General features: G+C 46.9%; 1 protein-coding gene across 1 annotated transcript in view; it reads left to right on the top strand.

Moving 5' to 3' along the window:
* The first annotated feature begins 19,510 nt into the window (after positions 1–19,510).
* ABCG2 (ATP binding cassette subfamily G member 2 (Junior blood group)) overlaps positions 19,511–19,693 on the top strand; it is a 51,239-nt gene continuing 51,056 nt past the window's right edge. The window contains exon 1 of the mRNA XM_038769178.1: positions 19,511–19,549. The gene's annotated coding sequence lies outside the window, so the exon portion shown is untranslated. The remainder of the gene's footprint in view (positions 19,550–19,693) is intronic.

Below are 19,693 nucleotides of genomic sequence, written 5' to 3'. Positions count from 1 at the left end.
TTGAAGTGGGGAAAGACAGGAGGATGGGAGATCAGAGAGGAGGCTGATACAGTAATCCAGATGGGATAGGATGAGAGCCTGAACAAGCAGGATAGCGGTTTGGATGGAGAGGAAAGGGCGGATCTTGGTGATGTTGCAGAGGTGAGACCGGAAGGTTTTGGTGATGGCTTGGATGTGAGGGGTGAACGAGAGAGCAGAGTCAAGGATGACACCAAGGTTGCGGGGCTTGTGAGACGGGAAGGATGGTAGTGCCGTCAACAGTGATGGGAATGTCAGGGAGAGGGCAGGGTTTGGGAGGGAAGACAAGGAGTTCAGCCTTGGACATGTTGAGTTTTAGGAGGCGGGCAGACATCCAGATGGTGATGTCCCGAAGGCAGGAGGAGATGCGAGCCTGGACTGAGGGAGAGAGAGCAGGGGCAGAGATGTAGATTTGGGTGTCATCAGCGTAGAGATGCTGGTTGAAGCCGTGGGAGCGAATGAGGTCACCAAGGGAGTGAGTGTAGATCGAGAACAGAAGGGGACCAAGAACTGAACCTTGAGGAACCCCTACAGTAAGGGGATGGGAGGGGGAGGAGGAGCCTGCAAAAGAGACCTTATCCCTTATACAATTACAGGAGTCTGAAATTCCACACCCTTCAAAACTGTGGAAGCTTCAAAGGTAGTTTATTTTAAAGCCTGTTACTCCCCTCTAGACTGTAGGAAACAAAATGGAAGACCAGTAGCCACAGACTTCTGTGGAATTGTGTCCATCGAAGAGGAGGAGGAGTACCAGGCTCCTTGCCAATGGCAGGCTCTCTTCACCTGAGGAAAGAGCCCATACATCTGAACAGGAAATTCTGGAGGCCATTTCCCAAAACTCACTGTATGTGCTTCGGGGCAGAAAGCAAGACTCTGTGCCAACGAGGAGGCAGTTTAATTAAGATGCAAATGGAGCATCTGGCATCTCTTCTGGTCTTCCTCTTTCTTGCCATCCTCAAAGGCCAATGCACACCCACCGAGTTGACCAGTGCCACCATGCCCTCACTGTCCATGGGCTGCATCTCCAGCCTAACCTGGTGCTGACTCCTGAGCAGTTCATTCCCAGAGAGTTCAAATTGGAAATCTTTGTGAGTACCACCCCCACCAACCTCTAGTTACCTTCTGCAAGGCGACTTGTGCCAACCTCTATCCTGGCAACCCTGCTATAGCTGGAGGGACAACGCAGCCTCCTTTTTCCTTTATCCTCCCCCAACCCTCTCCACCAAGGTGGCATTCAGGGGGCAAGCCGTCCACAATCGGTGTAGTAGTAATGGTATTTATTGAACCACTTCTGAAGTCAGTGTGCTGTACTGAATTCTTGAGAAGTTCAACAGAAGCTCAAGACATGTTCCCTGCTCGGGAAGAGTTTGCAGTCAAATGGGGGAGACAGAGAAATATTACAAAGCAGAGGAGTAGAGAGATAACAGCAACCCCATGACTTTCTGCTTTTTGGGAGCAAAATTTGGCCATCATTTATGTTTCTTCTGGAACTTAGGATAGGCCTCCCCCTCCCAATCCCCTTATATTTAGTTGGTGATGCAAATTAAATGACTGCTATGTGCCAAGCACTGTGTTTAGCATTGGCGTGAATATAAAATCATCACCAGATTGGACACAGACCCTCTCCCACATGTGTCTCACGATCTAAGAGGAAGGGAGAGCAGGTGTCTTATCCATATTTTTCAAATTAGTAGAAAAATTAAGTACCGAAGAGAACAATCTCTATCTGTTTTGACCCTGAACGCTTCTTACTTTTTCCCCTTGGTTTTTCTCTCCGACCTCTCTGTCCTCTCTAGCTTAGTCGCTGTTGAACAAAGCTGGCATAAGGAAATGGTGGGAGGTAGAGCCAGTTTAGAATAAGCAACAATATGAGTATGTCAGGAGGAAATATCAGAATAAACATTCAACAGAATGCACATACATACATAGGTGCTACGAATAGCTATCCTATGGCCAGAATTTTGTTTTCTCTGTTAGTTCAAGCCCTAAATACATTGGACAAACACACCAGAGTCCCCAGAACAGGAATAATGATCATATTCTCTCTTTGGTCCGCACGCCGGAAAAATTCATTGGCCTAGTGGAACTACCCAGTCTCTGACTGGGAGGCGGAGGGAGTGGGGAGGTGAGCCTTTAAGGTGAACTAAAATGAGTCCCCCACCACCTCCTTGTCCCCACCACCACAATAAAACTGAGATCAGGGAGAGGGAGAGAGAGACACTTTGGATGCTGGGAAGGGGTCAAAGTGCACAATCAATCAATCAATCATATTTATTGAGCTCTTACTATGTTCAGGGCATTAAGTGCTTGGGAGAGTACAATATGACACATTCCCTGCCCATAATGAGTTTACAGTCTAGAGGGGAAGACAGACATTTATGTAAATAAATTACCATTGGGTACATATGTGCTATGGGGCTGAGGGGAGCAGTGAATAAAGGGAGCAAATCAGGGAGGCGCAGAAGGGAGTGGAAGAAAAGGAAATGAGGGACTAGTCAGGGAAGGCCTCCACATGTTTTGTTTTGTTGTCTGTCTCCCCCTTCTAGACTGTGAGCCCGTTGTTGGGTAGGGACCGTTTCTATATGTCGCTGACTTGTACTTCCCAAGTGCTTAGTACAGTGCTCTGCAAACAGTAAGCGCTCAATAAATACGATTGAATGAATGAATGAATGTGCCTTCAATAAGGCTTTTAAGGAGGGGGGATTAATTGTCTGTCATATATGAGGAGGGCGGGTGTTCCTGACCAGAGGCAGGATGTGGGTAAGAGGTCTGTGGCCAGTTAGACGAGATCGAGATACATAAGTAGGTTGGCATTAGAGGAGAGACGTGTGTGGCCTAGGTTGTAGTAGGAGAGCAGCGAGGTGAGGTAGGAGGGGACAAGGCGATTGAGTGCTTCAAAGCCGATGGTAAGGAGTTTCTTTTTGATGTGGAGGTGGATAGGCAACCACTGAGATTCTCGAGGAGTGGGGAAACATGGACATAATATTTTGTAGACAAACTATCTGGGCAGCTGGAGAGGGGAGAGACAGGAAGCAGGGAGGCCAGTAAGGAGGCTGAAACAGTAATCATGGCAGGATAGGATAAATGCTTGGATTAACGTGGTAGTAGTTTGGATGGAAAGAAACGGAAGGATTTTAGCGATGTTGTGAAGGTTGGAACTGACAGGACTTCGTAATAGATTGAGTATGTGGATTGAATGAGAGAGGAATCAAGACTAATGCCAAGGTATATGCTTGTGAGGCAGGAAGGATGGTGGTACTGCCAAAAGTCAGGGCGAGGACAAGGTTTAGGCAGGAAGATAAGGAGTACAGTGCTAAGTACAGTGCTTAGTACAGTGCTCTGCACATAGTACGCGTTCAATAAATACGATTGATGATGAGTTCTCTTTTGGGAGTGATAAGTCTGAGGTGAAGGCTCAGCCTGTGCAACTTGTGAGCTCCCACCAGGGGAGTCTGGAATGAGACCCAGCCCCTGTTGCCCTCCCCTGGTGCAGCACCCTTCCTTGCCCAAATAGTTCAGAGGCAGGTCTCACCCACCAGGGCTAGTTAATCATTCATTCAATTGTATTTATTGAACGCTTACTGTGTGCAGAGCACTGCATTAAGTGTTTTGTCTCTTCAGCATTTACTATATGCTACGTGCTACGGTAGATTAAACACAGGACCTCTCCCACGTGGGGAATCAGGGGTCTCTTCCCCATTTTACAAAGGAGAATACTGAGGCTGAGAGGAATGAAGTGACTTTATCCAAGGTCACACAGCAACAACAGTTAGATGTGCTCGGTGCACAAGCCGAAACTGGCTAAGTGACCGGGTGGTAAACATTACGCTGTGTTTTTCTTCCTGCACGATTTTCCTATAAGATCCTCCCACACCATTAGTTGAGATTGATAGATTATAATTTGGAAATTTCAAACCACCAACAACTCTCTTCCAAGTAAACCCATTTACAAAGTGAGGCTATTTGCCTGCAGATGCTATCGCCATTCCCTCAACCACACAACAGTGGACTAATGCAAGCATAATTTGAGACATTATCACCAAATTTAGATAACTAACCCAGCTATTATTCGACCATTCAAACTCTAGCCTGCCTACTGACATAAAAGAACATGTATCTTTCTAGCTAACTTGGAAAGTCATTTCAATTTGGTGTCTCACCTCTGGACCCAGGGTCTGTGTCAGGAACGCCAATTAGGGGAAGCATCAGGTGGGGCTGTAGCCTAATTCTGTCTCTTCCACAGGCCAGGCCTCGAGGGGGTGCAGGGACCTGGCTTGGCACCTTCGGGCCTTGGGCTCACAGCCCGGTCAGCTCATTGCAAGCCTGAAAACATAACATTAGAGGGTTTCCTGTTAGTGGGTGAGCAATAATGCCATCAGAATTCCCAGAACTCTCCAGACCTATTTGGCTTCACGAGTCATATTCCTATACAGAGGGAGATTTGGCTAAAGATCTTGACATTGGTGAACAGGAACAGGTGGAAAGTAAATCCAAAATTAAAAACAAAAAATTCAAAACTGGGAACTAAAGAGGAAAATCTTCAAGTGTACACCTGGTCTTCCAACCCCTAAAAGAGTTAGCTGGTTCTTTACAAAGAAGGCAATGATATTTTCAATGCATACCTTGTCATTTACTTTTATTTTCCCAAAACGCTTTCACATCAATTATACAATTTTTACCCTTACAATGTCACTATGGAGTAGGGAGAGGTAGGTATTATCACCACCATTTTGAAGACAAGAAAGCCACAGCATAAAGAAGTTAAATGATTTTCCTAAAGTCAGTAATCAGGCCTGGGATCAAAACCCAGATCTCCTCAATCTTACTCTTGCCACCAGGCCACACTGCCAACCAAGAATCAACCCACCTCTTCCCCCCAATCTGATCTCTCTTTCATACAAAAAAATATCCAGTCACAAGACTTCTCTCTTTTTCTTGCTCTTTTACCACTCTCCCAAAGTATTTCACTGGGAACCCCTGAAGCATGTCCCATGCTCCTCCATGACCCACATTACCCAAAGAAAGGACAGCAAAATAGCTCAGTTTTGGGTTAGGCTTTCTGGAGGAAGAAAAGTTATTTTTAAAAAGGAAAAAAATGTGGTAGAAGTTAAAATGATTTTAAGTACAATATCTTAGTTGTGGTCCTTGATTTAATGGTCATTTATTTTCATAGAGGCCTCACAGAGTTCATGCTGAGATTACTAGGATAATAATTTTAAAGAATATCTACTTAAAGAGGTGTAGATGAGAATTTTGTGCACTGCTGAAACTAGCTCTTTTCTTTGTCCCAGGATCTTCCTCTCAATGCTCTTGATTTTGACACCTGTCTACATGTTTTGTTTTATTGTCTGTCTCCCCCTTCTAGACTGTGAGCCCACTGTTGGGTAGGGACCATCTCTTTATGTTGCCAACTTGTACTTCCCAAGAGCTTAGTACAGTGCTCTGCACACAGTAAGCACTCAATAAATATGATTGAATGAATGAAATACACGGGAGAATTTTGCAATTACAGAAAACAACGACTGAAGTGGAAACAATGGGACTTGACTGAGGAAGGGGTAAGTTCTTAGGCACATACCCCAAAGAGAAAAGTCTGGATCTGGGGAGGAAGAAAAATGATTTTTAAAAAGGGAAAAATTTGTGGTAGAAGTACAGTAATCTAGCTCTGGTACTTTATTCACTGGACATTTATTTTTATAAAGGCTTCATAGATTTGGTGTTAAGATTACTAGGATAATAATTTTAAAGACTACATATTTGAAGATGTGTAGCAGAGAGCTAATTACATGATAAACTAGTCCTTTTCTTCACTCCAGAATCTTCCTTTCAGAGTTCTTTGTGTTTGGGATTGATACTTTTCACAATGCTATTCTCTGTGGGTGCAAAGTTTTTGTGTGAATGAGGCGTATGGATAAGAACACTTGTCAAGATCGAATCATATCCCTCATGAAACCCAAAGCTATTTTGGCCAATATCTCACCAGTGATGGAGGGCTTGTATGCAGAACTTAGTATTTATATAGGCTAACATGTCACATAGCCCCTCTGAGGAGTAGTGAGCCTCGTTATGTATATGGAAGGAAGCCTGGAATGTCCTCAATCAATCAGTGGAATATACTGAGTGCTTACTGTATGCAGACTGAATGCAGACCCAAAGACCTGCATACACCTCAACAATTCACTCAGGAAACCACCAGATATCAGTTTTGGCTGTTAATAACCTCACCATGACCCCTCAATCCCCACCCTCCAGTCAGCCCATCCCTGTCCCCCCTTCCCAGCTCCTCCCCCCTCCATTCAACCCCTCACCCCTTGTGCTGCCCCCACCCCACTCCATTTCATCTCTGTTATCCTCTCTCAGCACTGCTCCTCATCCCCCCCCCGCCTGGGCCAGCTCACTCCCATCCAACCCCTCTCTATCCCTCATGCTGTGCCTTCCCCTAGGTCCCCTAGGACCAGCTCCATAGCCGCAGCCAAGTGAGGGATGTGGAACCCCCACTCCATCGTGGGAAAGCTTCGCTTCACTCTTCACCTGTTCCTGACCCAGTTACTCCTCCTCCTTGCCATCACTGAAATCTGGCTCTCCCCAGAAGACACGGTCTCCCCTGTTTCTCTCTCTAGAAGGGGCCTCATCTTCATCCCCTCCCCAAGACTCACTGGGAAACCAGGAGGAGCTGGCTTCCTTTGGGTTCACCAATGTTGCTTTCACACTATTCCACCTCCCCTATTCCTCTCTTTCCCTTCCTTTGAAGCCCATATCATCCACCTCTACCACACACTCCAGATACTGGTCATGATCATCTACCACCCTCCAAGGCCCCACCTTCAATTTTTCATTAACCATTTTGATCCCTTTCTCAAATTCTTTCTGTCTCCACCCCCACATTGATCCTTGAGACTTCAATATCCATAAAGATGTTCTTGGCGACCCTTCTGCTATTCGTCTTCTATGGCTCCTCAACTCCACCGACTTCCTGCTCCACCCCAGATCTCCCACTCACCAACCTGGACACACCCTTGATCTCATCATCTCTAGTCACTCTACAATCTCTACCCTCACCAACTCTGAAATCCCTCTAACTGACCACAACCTCCTCACTGCCTACTCTCTCTCACTCCTCCTCCCTGCAAATCTGTCCTGTTCCCCCACAGACACTTCGATGTTTTGATTCCACCCAAGATCTTTTGACTCCACCCAATTTACCCAACTCATTATACCCCATGTAGCCTCTATACCCAAACTAGTTTCCCAGGATGATCAAATTAATGCCCTTAACACCACTTTCTCTACCCAACTCAGTGCATTTGCTCTCTTATCCCTTTGTCAATCTCACACCACTAACCCACAGCCCTGGATTACTCCTCCACAGTCTGCTTCCATTGCTCCTGTGCAAGAGCCTCAGAACACTGCTGGCGGAAATCTAGGTTATCAGGCCAAGCTTGTCAACCATAACTTCAGCCTTGTGTACTTTAACTCTGCCTGGCAAAATTATTTTTCCACCCTTATTGACACACATGCCCATTACCCTTGCCAGCTGTTCTAGACGTTTAACTCCCTCCCAGTTCCCCCACCTCCCCATCCCTTTCCCCTAATGACCTGTCTAGCTATTGAAAAAATTGAAACTATCAGGAGTGATCTACCTAAAATTTCTCCTGCTCCTCTCCAGTTCCTCCCTTCTCCTGCACTTCCTTCAACTCTCCCATCCTTCCCAGCAGTATCTAAAAATCCACCCCCTCCACCTGTGCAACCGAACCCTTCTCTCCATCTACACTTACACCCTTAGATAACTCATTTGCTCCCATGAACTATCACCTCTATCCAGTTGGTTCCCAAACCTTCAATCAATCAGTCATATTTATTGAGTGCTTACTGTGTGCAGAGCACTGTACTAAGCACTTGGGAAGTACAAGTTGGCAAAATATAGAGACGGTCCCTACCCAACAGTGGGCTCACAGTCTAGAAGGGGGAGACAGAGAACAAAACAAAACATATTAACAAAATAAAATAGAATAGATACGTACAAGTAAAATAAACTCCAGCCCTGATCTCTCTCCCTCTCTGCAGTCTCACATTTCCATCAGCCTGCAAGACATGTCTATTAGTCAGTGAGTCATATTTTACTGAATGCTTACTGTGTGCAGGGCACTGCACTAAATAATAATGATAATAATAATAATGACATTTATTAAGCACTTACTATGTGCAAAGCAATGTTCTAAGCGTGATACAAGGTGATCAGGTTGTCCCATGTGGGGCTCACAATCTTCATCCCCATTTTACAGATGAGGGAACTGAGGCCCAGAGAAGTGAAGTGACTTGCCCAAAGTCACACAGCTGACAAGTGGCGGAGCCGGGACTTGAACCCATGACCTCTGACTCCAAAGCCTGTGCTCTTTCCACTGAGCCACGCTGCTTCTCTGCTTAAGAGAGCACAATACAACAATACAACAGACACATTCCCCACCCACAGAGAGCTTACATGCTGGAGGGGTAGAGACAGACCTTAATATAAATAAAATTACAGATATGAACAGAAGTGCTGTGGGGCTGGGGGATAGGGTGAATTAATGGAGCAAGTCAGGATGAAGCCAAAGGGAGTGGGGTCCTTCCGTCACTTCAAACTTAACATGTCCAAAAGAGAACTCATCTTCCCACCTAAACCTTTTCCTCCCCATCACTTTCTCATCACTGTAGACAATACCCTCATCCTACCTGTCTCACAAGCCCATAACCTTGGCATTATCCTTGACTTCTCACCCTCTCAACCCACATATTCAATCTACTGTTAAATCCTGTCGGTTCAACCTTCACAACATCACTAAAACCCCAACCTTTCCTCTCCATCCAAACTGCTACCATGTTAATCAAGCATTTATCCTGTCCCGCCTTGATTACTGTATCAGCCTCCTTATTGACCTTCCTGCCTCCAGTCTCTTCCCTTTCCAGTCCAGACTTCACTTTGCTGACTGGATCATTCTTCTACAAACACATTCAGTCCATGTTTCCCCACTCCTCAAGAGCCTCCAGTGGTTACCCATCCTCTACATTACCTGTAGAGGATGTTCAGTGGTTACCTGTCTACATGTTTTGTTTTGTTGTCTGTCTCCCAGTTCTAGACTGTGAGCCCGTTGTTGGGTGGAGACCGTCTACATGTTGACGCCTTGTACTTCCCAAGTGCTTACTTCAGTGCTCTGCACACAGTAAGCGCTCAATAAATACGATTGAATGAATGAATGAAATCCTCCTCTGCATCAATCTGAAACTCCTTAGTGTCGCTTTTAAAGCACTCAATCACCTTGTCCCCTCCTACCTCACCTTGCTACTCTCCTACTACAACCCAGCCTGTACACTTTTCTCCTCTAATGCCAACCTATTCACTGTACCTCAGTCTCATCTATCTCACTGCCAGCCAACCTCTCACCCACGTCCTGCCCTGTGGCCTGGAACATTCTCCCTTATCATATCAGACAACCCGCTTCAAAGCCTCATTGAAGGTTTATCTCCTCCAAGAGACCTTCCCTGACTAAGCCCTCATTTCCTCTTTTCCCACCCCCTTCTGCATTGCTCTGACTGGCTCCCTTGATTCACCACCCCTGCCCCTAGCCCCTCAGCACCTATAAACATACCGGTAATATATTCATTTATATTTTCTGTCTCCTCCCGTAAGCTGTCAGCTCACTGTGGACAGGGAATATGTCTGTTATATTGTTATGTTGTACTCTCCCAAGCACTTAGCACAGTGCCCTGCTTACAGTAAGTGCTCAATAAATATGACTGATTGACTGATTGCAGAGTACTGTAGTATGCATTTGGGAGAGTACAATACAACAGAATTGGCAGACACATTCCCGGCTTCCACAAGCTTCCTACCATCTAACAGGGATGCTAAAAAGGGGGCATTGCTGCCATCAGTGTTTGAAGCACCTGGATCTAATGAGACAGCCCTGAAGAGAAGGAATTCCCCAGCCTCAGTGTTTGAAGCACCTGGATCTAATGAGACAGCCCTGAAGAGAAGGAATTCCCCAGCCCCTACCTGCCCTCGTTATCCCAAGTGGAGTCCTGGACTGGAGGTCTGTCTTGGATCTCGGTCAAGCTGCAAACAAGTCCTGGCAAGGCTGGAAGAGTGCCTGTGTCCTCTAATGAGAGCTCTCACCCCAGGAGCTGGCCTAGAGCATGTACAGACCATGAACCCTACGAAAATGAGGCAGGGGCCCACTTCAGGTCCAACTAGATTGGCAGAACCTGTGTCTACCAACTCTATTGTAGTCTCAGGAGTGCTTATCACAGTGCTCTGCACACAAAAGCTCTGGATAAATACAACTGATTAATTGAAGAGATAAGAGGTAGCTAGTCAGCAGAAGATGGGGGTGTGTAAAGAAGCACAAGAGGACAGCCACCATAATGCTGTGTAAAAACTTCCGCCCACGCTAAAGCAGCTTGTGTTGAACTTTCCGCTTCTGCCTCGGCAACCTCCTGGGTCCAATTCAGCTAGGGGACTTTGCTCCCTGATGGCCCTGCAGCTGTACTCTCTAAACTAACCGGACCTTGACCTCTCGACCTCCCTCGCTCCCTCCCTCTTGTTAGGTCTCTGCTAAACCACAGTGCTAAATGAGATGAGTCAGGAGCTTCACATGGTGAAGTTGTTATCCTCCTCATAGTCTAAACATTGACGCTCATGAACTTAACATGTCCAGAGTGAACATCTTCTTCTTCCCACCCATACCTTGTCCACCCCACAATTTTCTCATTACTGTAGATCATAACATCATTCTTCCTGTCTCAAAAGCCCATAAACTCGGCCTTAGCTTTGATTAATCTCTCTCACTCAATCCACACATTCAATCTGTCACCAAACCCTGTCAGTTCTACCTTCACAACATTTTGCAAATCTGCCCCTTCCTCTCCAAGCCCTTTCGTATCCCACCTCAACCAGTGCATCAAACTCCTTGGTAACCTCTCTGCTTTCTGTCCCTCCCCTCTCTGGTCCATTCTTCACTCTGCTGGCTGGATCATTTTCCAAAAAAAGCTGCTCAGTCCATATCTCCCCATTCCTCAAAAACCGCCGTTTGCCCAAACATCTCCACATTAAACAGAAACTCCATACCATTGGCTTTAAGGCATTCCATTAGCTCTTCCTATCCTAGCTAACCTTGTTAATTTCTTAACACAACCCAGACCAGATTCTTGTTCCTTTAACTCCAACCTAGTCAATATTCCTAATTCTGTAGCAAAGAATTAGTACAGTACAGTACTTAGTACAATACTTTCCACACAGTAAGTGCTCAAGAAATAACACTGATCGATTTATTGTTCCCCAGTCTTATCTGTCTCACTGCCAACCCCTCGCCCATGTCCTCCTCTGGCCTGGAACTCCTTCCCCCTTCCTATCCAACTGACCACCTCTCTTCCTACCTTCAACTCCTCATTTTGCCACCCTTTTTGCTTTCCTTTTGGTGACACCCACAAACTTAGGTCTGTACTTCTTAAGCCTTTTGATACTCACCCCACACACTTATGTAGCCTTACAGGCTGTCACTTCCCCTAACTCAAATTTAATTTGATACCTGCCTCTACCTGTAGACTGTACGCTCCTTGAGGGTTAGGATGGGGTCTATCAACTCTATCATACGGTACCCTCCCCAAGCACTTAGAACACAATTAGCACTCAGTAACTACCATTAATTTATGAACACATGAGGAAGATGAGTGAAAGACCATTAAGAATACTAAAGACCCCTAAATACCCCAAGGTGTTACTGGAGATTCCCTAGTATGTAAATAACAAGGGAGCATATCAATAAGCAGGATTTCAGGCTGAGGGAATTTTACTTTATTTTTTGGTCAGGGCACTAGTCCACCATCATTTGTAATACTCATTCATTCAGTCAATCATTTATTGAGCACTTACTGTGTGCACAGCACAGTACTAAGCACTTGGAAAGTAAAATACAGAAATAAAGAGAGACAATCCCGCCATAATGGGCTTAGGGTCTAGAGGTGGGGGGAGACAGACTGTTGCCGAATTGTACTTTCCAAGTGCTTAGTACAGTGCTCTGCGCACAGTAAGCACTCAATAAATACGAATGAATGAACAGGCATCAATATAAATAAACAGAATTATAGATATACACATAAGTGCTTTGGGGCGGGGGAAGCAAAGGGAGCGAGTCGAGGTGACGCAGAAGTGAGGGGGAGCTGAGGAAAAGGGGGCTAAATCTGGGAAGGCCTCTTGGAAGAGGTGTGCCTTCAACAGGACTTTAAAGGGGGGAGGAGTGATTGTTTGGTGGATTTGAGGAGGGAGGGCGTTCCAGGACAGAGGTAGGACGTGGGCCAGGGATTGGCGGTGAGACAGGCGAGATCGAGGCACAGTGAGAAAGTTAGCACCAGAGGAGTGGAGTGTGTGGGCTGAGATACAGGAGGGAAGGGAGGTGAAGTAAGAAGAGGTAAGGTGATGGGGAGCATTTAAGCCAATAGTGAGAAGTTTTTGTTTGATACGGAGTTTGAGAGGTAACCACTGGAGATTTTGGAGAAGGGGGGTGACATACTCTAAACATTTCTATAGAAAGATAATCCGGGCAACGGAATGAAGTATGGACTTAAGTGGGGAGAGACAGGAATTTGGGAGGTCAGAAAGGAGACAGATGCAGTAATCCAGTAGGGACAGGATGAGAGATTGTACTAAATTGTAGTGGTCTGGATGGAGGGGCAGGGGCGGAACTTGGTGATGTTGTAAAGGTGAGACCGACAGTATTTGGTGACGGATTGGATATGTGGGGTGAATGAGAGAGTGGAGTCAAGGATAATAATAATAATAATGATGGCATTTATTAAGCCATCCTTCCTCTCCCCCTCATCCCCCTCTCCATCCCCCTCATCTTACCTCCTTCCCTTCCCCACAGCACCTGTATATATGTTTGTACATATTTATTACTCTATTTATTTATTTATTTATTTATTTATTTTGCTTGTACATTTCTGTTCTATTTATTTTGTTAGTATGTTTGGTTTTGTTCTCTGTCTCCCCCTTTTAGACTGTGAGCCCACTGTTGGGTAGGGACTGTGTCTATATGTTGCCAACTTGTACTTCCCAAGCGCTTAGTACAGTGCTCTGCACACAGTAAGTGCTCAATAAATACAACTGATTGATTGATTAAGCGCTTACTATGTGCAAAGCACTGTTCTAAGGATGACACCAAGGTTACGGGCTTGTGAGACGGGAAGGATGGTTGTGCCATCAACAGTACAGGAGAGTTCACGAGAAGGCAGGGTTTGGGAGGGAAGATAAGGAACTCAGTCCTGGACATGTTGAGTTTGAGGTGGCAGGAGGACATCCAAGTAGAGATGTCCTGAAGGCAAGCCTGGAGGGAGGGAGAAAGAACAGGGCCCGTTGTTGGGTAGGGACCATCTCTACATGTTGTATTTCCCAAGCGCTTAGTACAGTGCTCTGCACACAGTAAGTGCTCAATAAATACGATTGAATGAATGAATGAACAGGAGAGGAGATATAGATTTGGGGGCCATCTGCATAGAGATGATAGTTGAAGCCGTGGGAGCGAGTGAGTTCTTCAGGGGAGTGAGTGTACATGGAGACTAGAAGGGACCCCTACAGTTAGGGGATGGGACAGGGAGGCGGAGCCCTTGAAGGAGACTGAGAATGAATGGCCAGAGAGGAGAGATAAGAGGAGAACCAGGAGAGGACAGTCAGTGAAGCCAGGGCTGGATAAGTTATTGAGGAGAAGGGGATGGTCCACAGTGTCAAAGGCAGATGAGAGTTTGAGGAGGATTAGGATGGAGTAAGGATCGATTCTCCGTGGCCATTTTGCAAATCAATCGATCAATCGTATGTTTATTGGTCCCCCCTCTCCATCCCCCCCATCTTACCTCCTTCCCTTCCCCACATCCCCTGTATATATGTATATATGTTTGTACATATTTGTTACTCTATTTATCTTGTACATATCTATTCTATTTATTTTATTTTGTTAGTATGTTTGGTTTTGTTCTCCGTCTCCCCCTTTCAGACCGTGAGCCCACTGTTGGGTAGGGACTGTCTCTATATGTTGCCAACTTGGACTTCCCAAGCGCTTAGTACAGTGCTCTGCACACAGTAAGCTCTCAGTAAATACGATTGATGATGATGATGATGCACTTGTATATATGTATATATGTTTGTACATATTTATTACTCTATTTATCTTACTTGTACATATCTATTCTATTTATTTTATTTTGTTAGTATGTTTGGTTTTGTTCTCCGTCTCCCCCTTCTAGACTGTGAGCCCACTGTTGGGTAGGGACTGTCTCTGTATGTTGCCAACTTGGACTTCCCAAGCGCTTAGTAGAGTGCTCTGCACACAGTAAGCGCTCAATAAATACGATTGATGATGATGATGGTGATGGAGTAGGAGTCGTTGGATTTGGCAAGAAGGAGGTCATCGAACAAGGTTGCCCTGGAGCCACAAAAATAATTTGTTTTGAATTACATCGAGATGAGGCTCAAAGGTTGTGTGCTTGGGATAGTTACCCCATAATATCCTATAATTAAACTCTAACCCTACTGGCAATAAAAGTTAACAGTTGTTTAGAGATCACGAAAACAGCATCTGAAAGTTCAGTGTTCTGTACATAGTAGCTATGGAATTTATTATGGGTTTACTATGAGCTGGCCACTGCTGTGGGCTGAGGTACCTAAAAGGTAATCAGACCCATCATTCCTTTAAAGCTGCAACATAAATCTCACAGACGGAGGTTTAATTTTGGTGGCTCTGGCAGTTCTGGGGGAAAAAACAGTTCTTGACATTAGCAGTCTTTTTTAAATTCAGTCCGATGGGCTCAATCGTTACCCCAAAATGCAAAAGAATGCTCTGCCCCTGCATGCCCTAACCAGTGGGGACAGCAGACAGCAGGAGGGAGAGAGGTGCGCAGGGCTTGCTGGAAGCTCGTAACAGAGGAAGAGCCTCAATGAGAACTGATAGATTAGAGAAAGTGTGGCAAGGGACTGACCCATTAGGAAAATGGAAGATGGGTGGGACACAGTTGAATGGGGACAGAGATCGGTGGGTGGAGGACCAGAAGGGACAGGTTTGAGGGGGAGACCTGGAGGTGGGAGAGTTCAGTCAGGAAGGTCACATGCTGCACAACGGAAATTCAGTACCTGTTCTCTCTCCTCAGACTGTAAGCCCCAGTTAGACCCACACACTAAGAGGAAGGGATGAGAGGTACTGAATCCCTGTTTTACAGATGAGGAAAATGAGGAGTTTTCAAAACAGACCTCTAACCTTCCCACACAACTCTGTCCTCCCTTTGACTTTTTCACCCCACCATCCACTACCTCACAAGCCTGCAACTTTGGAATTAGCCTCGATTCATCTTTCTCACTCAATCTATCACCAAATCTTGTTGGTTGTACCTTCGCAACATCTCTAGAATCCACCCTTTCCTCTACATCCAAACTCTTATCATATCCCACCTTGACAACCGCTTCAGTCTCCTCACTCACCTCCCAGCCTTCGATCCTCTGCAGTATGTACTTCACTCTGCTTTTTAGATCAGTCCATAAGAACACCACTTTTCAAAAACCTCCAGCAGCTGCCCATCCACTTCCACATTAAACAGAAACCCTCTTACCACCAGCCTAAAGGCACTCAGTCGGCTCTCCCCTTCCTAACTTCACTGATCTCCTAAAACAATCCAGTCCCTACACTTCACTAACTGCAACCTGCTCGCTCTACTTTGATCTTGTCTGCTGTGTGACTTTGGGCAAGTTGCTTCACTTCTCTGTGCCTCAGTTACCTCATCTGTAAAATGGGGATTAAAACTGTAAGCCCCACGTGGGACAACCTGATTACCTTGTACGCACCCCAGTGCTCAGAACAGTGCTTGTCACACAGTAAGCGCTTAACAAATACCACGATTATTATTATTATTACTATCCTGTGTATCCCAGCACTCAACCCTTGCACACATCCTCCTGAAGGCCCTCCCACTTCATATCTGAAAGCTCACTACTCTTCCCACCTTCAGAGCCCTCCAAAAATTATAACTCCTCCAAGAGGCCTTTTCTAAGACTTCATTTCCCCTACCCCATCCCCTCTGAGTCACCTATGCACTTGGATCTGCACCCCTTAAGCACTTGATATTCCCCCCACCCTTAGGCCTTATGTAGTATATATTTTGATACTCTATTTTCCCATATCTGTAATTTATTTTAATGTCTGTCTGTCTCCCCCTCTAGATTGTAAAATCCCTGTGGGCAGAGATCTCATCTACGTAGTGTAATTTCACAAGCACTTAGTTCCGGCGCTCTGCAAACAATAAGCACTCAAAGACCACTGATTGTTCCATTGATCGAGATACTGGGCAGTTAAGTGACTAGCTGCTCTGCTTCTCTTAATCCCTATTTTACAGGTGAAAGAATCAGGGAGCAGAAAGTGATTTGCCCGAGGTCACACAGCAGATAAGTGGTGGAGCTGGGATTAAAATGCAGGTCCTCTGAGTCCCAGACAAGTGCTTTTTCCACCGTGCCACAGTGCTTTACAAACCAACTTCGGGTGGCCAAGCCTTTCACTCAAAGCAAAATAAGTACGCAAGGATGAAAACCCAAAGCTTTGAGAATTAGCCCGGAAGGGCCTGTAACACCAGGTGGCATCCACGGTCCCCCAGCTGGAACGTGAATTGTGTACTCTACCAAGCATTTAGTAGAGTCCTCGGCACGCAGTAAAACCTTGATAAATTCCACTCAGTTCTTTGATGGTACAGGAATAGAAGTAAATATAACAAATCTCCCCCAAATCAGCAAGTGTTCAAATGTCCATGATATAAGAGAAAACAGACAAGGGCATAAAAGACTCAATCACTCAATGGTACTGAGTACGTACCGTGTGCAGCACACTGTACCAAGTGCTTTAGAGTACGCTATAACAGAATTGGTAGATACATTCCCTGCCCACAGTGACCTTACAGTCTAGAGGTAAGCAGTCAGTCTGTTAATCGTATTTAGTGAATGCCTACTTTGTGAAGAGCACTGTATTATGTGCTTGGGAGAGTACAACAGAATTAACAGAAGCACTCCCTGCCCACAGCAAGCTTACACTCTAGAGCAGACAGGGGGGTTAAAAACCAATTTAACAGAGCTCAAACTGCCTCCTTTTGATTTGTGAGCCCGTTTCTAGACTGTAAGTCCGTTGTTGGGTAGGGACCGTCTCTATATGTTGCCAACTTGTACTTCCCAAGCGCTTAGTACAGTGCTCTGCACACAGTAAGCGCTCAATAAATACGATTGAATGAATGAATGAATTTGAGTTTCGCAGGGAATGTGGTTTGGAGAGTAAATCGGGTGCTGAACTTTTTGGCACTAGTGAGGGTGGAAGGGGTCCGGGGGAAATATCTGTGGGGCCACACAGGTTTGGGAAGTGATTTCCCAACCCTAGGGGCAGGATTTCATTGGGGTGCAGGGGCCATGTTTCCTAACAGATTGTGGGAGGGGGTGGGTTTGGCCCCACTAGGAAAGCCCTGGGGTCTGATCAGTGCCTAGGGTTCCTGCCCTGGCTGCTGTGGGGGCCACCGCTCCAAGGAAGGCACTGGGGTTGGCACCTGCGCTACGAGCCCTGGTCTGAAGAACACATTTCCACACTGATGAGGCAGAGGGGAACCAGGTGGGCACCAGGAGGGCAATCGGCCTTGAGGTTGGGTCTCATTCATTCATTCAATCGTATTTATTGAGCGATTACTGTGTGCAGAGCACCCTACTAAGCGCTTGGGCAGTACAAGTTGGCAACATATAGAGACGGTCCCTACCCAACAGCAGGCTCACGGTCTAGAAATCGGATTTACCCGATGAGAAGCTTGGTGAAGCGGTGTGGCCCAGTGGAAGGAGCCCGGGCTTGGGAGTGGGTCGTGGGTTCTAATCCCGACTCCGCCACTTGTCAACTCTGTGCCTTGGGGCAAGTCACTTCACTTCTTGGTGCCTCAGTTACCTCATCTGTAAATGGGGATGAAGACTGTGTGCCCCACGTGGGACAACCTGATAACCCCGCATCTCCCAGGGCGCTTAGTCCGCATAGTCTAAGCATAGTCTGCGCTTAACAAATACCATCATTAATTATCTGGGCCTCAGTGACCTCATCTGTAAAAGGGGGATGAAGACTGTGAGCCCCACGTGGGACAACCTGATACCCTTGTGTCTCCCCCAGCGCTTAGCACAGTGCTTGGCCCATAGTCAGCGCTTAACAAACACCATCATTAATTAATTATTCATTCATTCAATCGTATTTATTGAGCGCTTACTGTGTGCAGAGCACTGTACTAAGCGCTTGGGGAAGTACAAGTTGGCAACATACAGAGACGGTCCCTACCCAACAGTGGGCTCACAGTCTAGAAGGGGGAGACAGAGAACAAAACAATCAATCGTATTTATTGAGCACTTACTGTGTGCAAAGCACTGTACTAAGCGCTTGGGAAGTACAAGTTGGCAACATACAGAGACAGTCCCTACCCAACAGTGGGCTCACAGTCTAGACCACACAACATATTAACAGAATACAATAAATGGAATAAATATGTCCAAGTAAAATAAATCTATAGAGTAATAAATTCTCTGTGCCTCAGTGACCTCATCTGTGAAAGGGGGATGAAGACTGTGAGCCCCACGTGGGACAACCTGATGACTCTGTGTCCACCCCAGCGGTCAGAACGGTGTTTGGCGCATAGCAAGCGCTTAGAACAGTGTTTTGCACATAGTAAGCGCTTAACAAATACCAACATTATTATTATCAAATATTATTATGATGATTATTGTTATCGGACTTACCGTGGGAGGTGACCAGCCTCTGAGGAGGCCGACCCCGTGTCCCGCCTCCAGTCAGACGGCGGGATGCGCTCTGGGAACCGGCCCAAACCGGATCCCACGGCCTCGTGCGCTCGAAGCCGTTGGTTGGGGGGGGGGGGGCTCCTTGGGCAAGCGCAGAAAGGGGGCGGGGCCAGCCCAGACCGCTCGCCCGAGGACCACGCCCCCTTAGGACCCGCCCTCCCGTTGGCCCGTCCCCTTCAGGCCCCGCCCACTCCCCCCGATTACCCGCCCCCTTCAGGAGCCGCCCTCCCATTGGCCCCCCGTCCCTTCAGGCCCCGCCCACTCCCCCGCTGGCCCGCCCCTTCAGGCCCCGCCCTCCCATTGGTCCCCGTCCCTTAAGGCCCCGCCCACTCCCCGATGACCCGCCCCCTTCAGGAGCCGCCCTCCCATTGGCCCCCGTCCCTTCAGGCCCCGCCCACTCCCCTGCTGCCCCTCCCCCCTCAGGAGCCGCCCTCCTATTGGCCCCGCCCCTTAAGCCCCCGCCCTCCCATTGGTCCCGCCCCCTCCATGCCCCGCCCACTCCCACTGGCCACGCCCCCAGCGTGCATTACTCTTGCCGCGGCCGGGGCGCTTTCTCGCACTTCCCTCTGGACCGTGTAGCGGCAGAGCCGGATGGAGGCCGGCGTCTTCTTTATATTTCGTTTCCCAACTGGATTTAATCTGTCGGCGTGGAGATTCACTCAGGTATAGAGCCCCCTTTCTCCTTATCCGTAAGATGGGGGTTCAGTAATAATGATAATGGTACTTGTTAAGCGCTTACCATGTGCCAAGCGCTGTTCTAAACGCAGGGCGTGGAGATTCACTCAGGTATGGAGCCCCCTTTCTCCT

The sequence above is a fragment of the Tachyglossus aculeatus genome, chromosome X5 (genome assembly GCF_015852505.1).
Source record: "Tachyglossus aculeatus isolate mTacAcu1 chromosome X5, mTacAcu1.pri, whole genome shotgun sequence".
NCBI lineage: Eukaryota > Metazoa > Chordata > Mammalia > Monotremata > Tachyglossidae > Tachyglossus > Tachyglossus aculeatus.
This window is presented reverse-complemented; position numbering and strand designations above follow the sequence as displayed.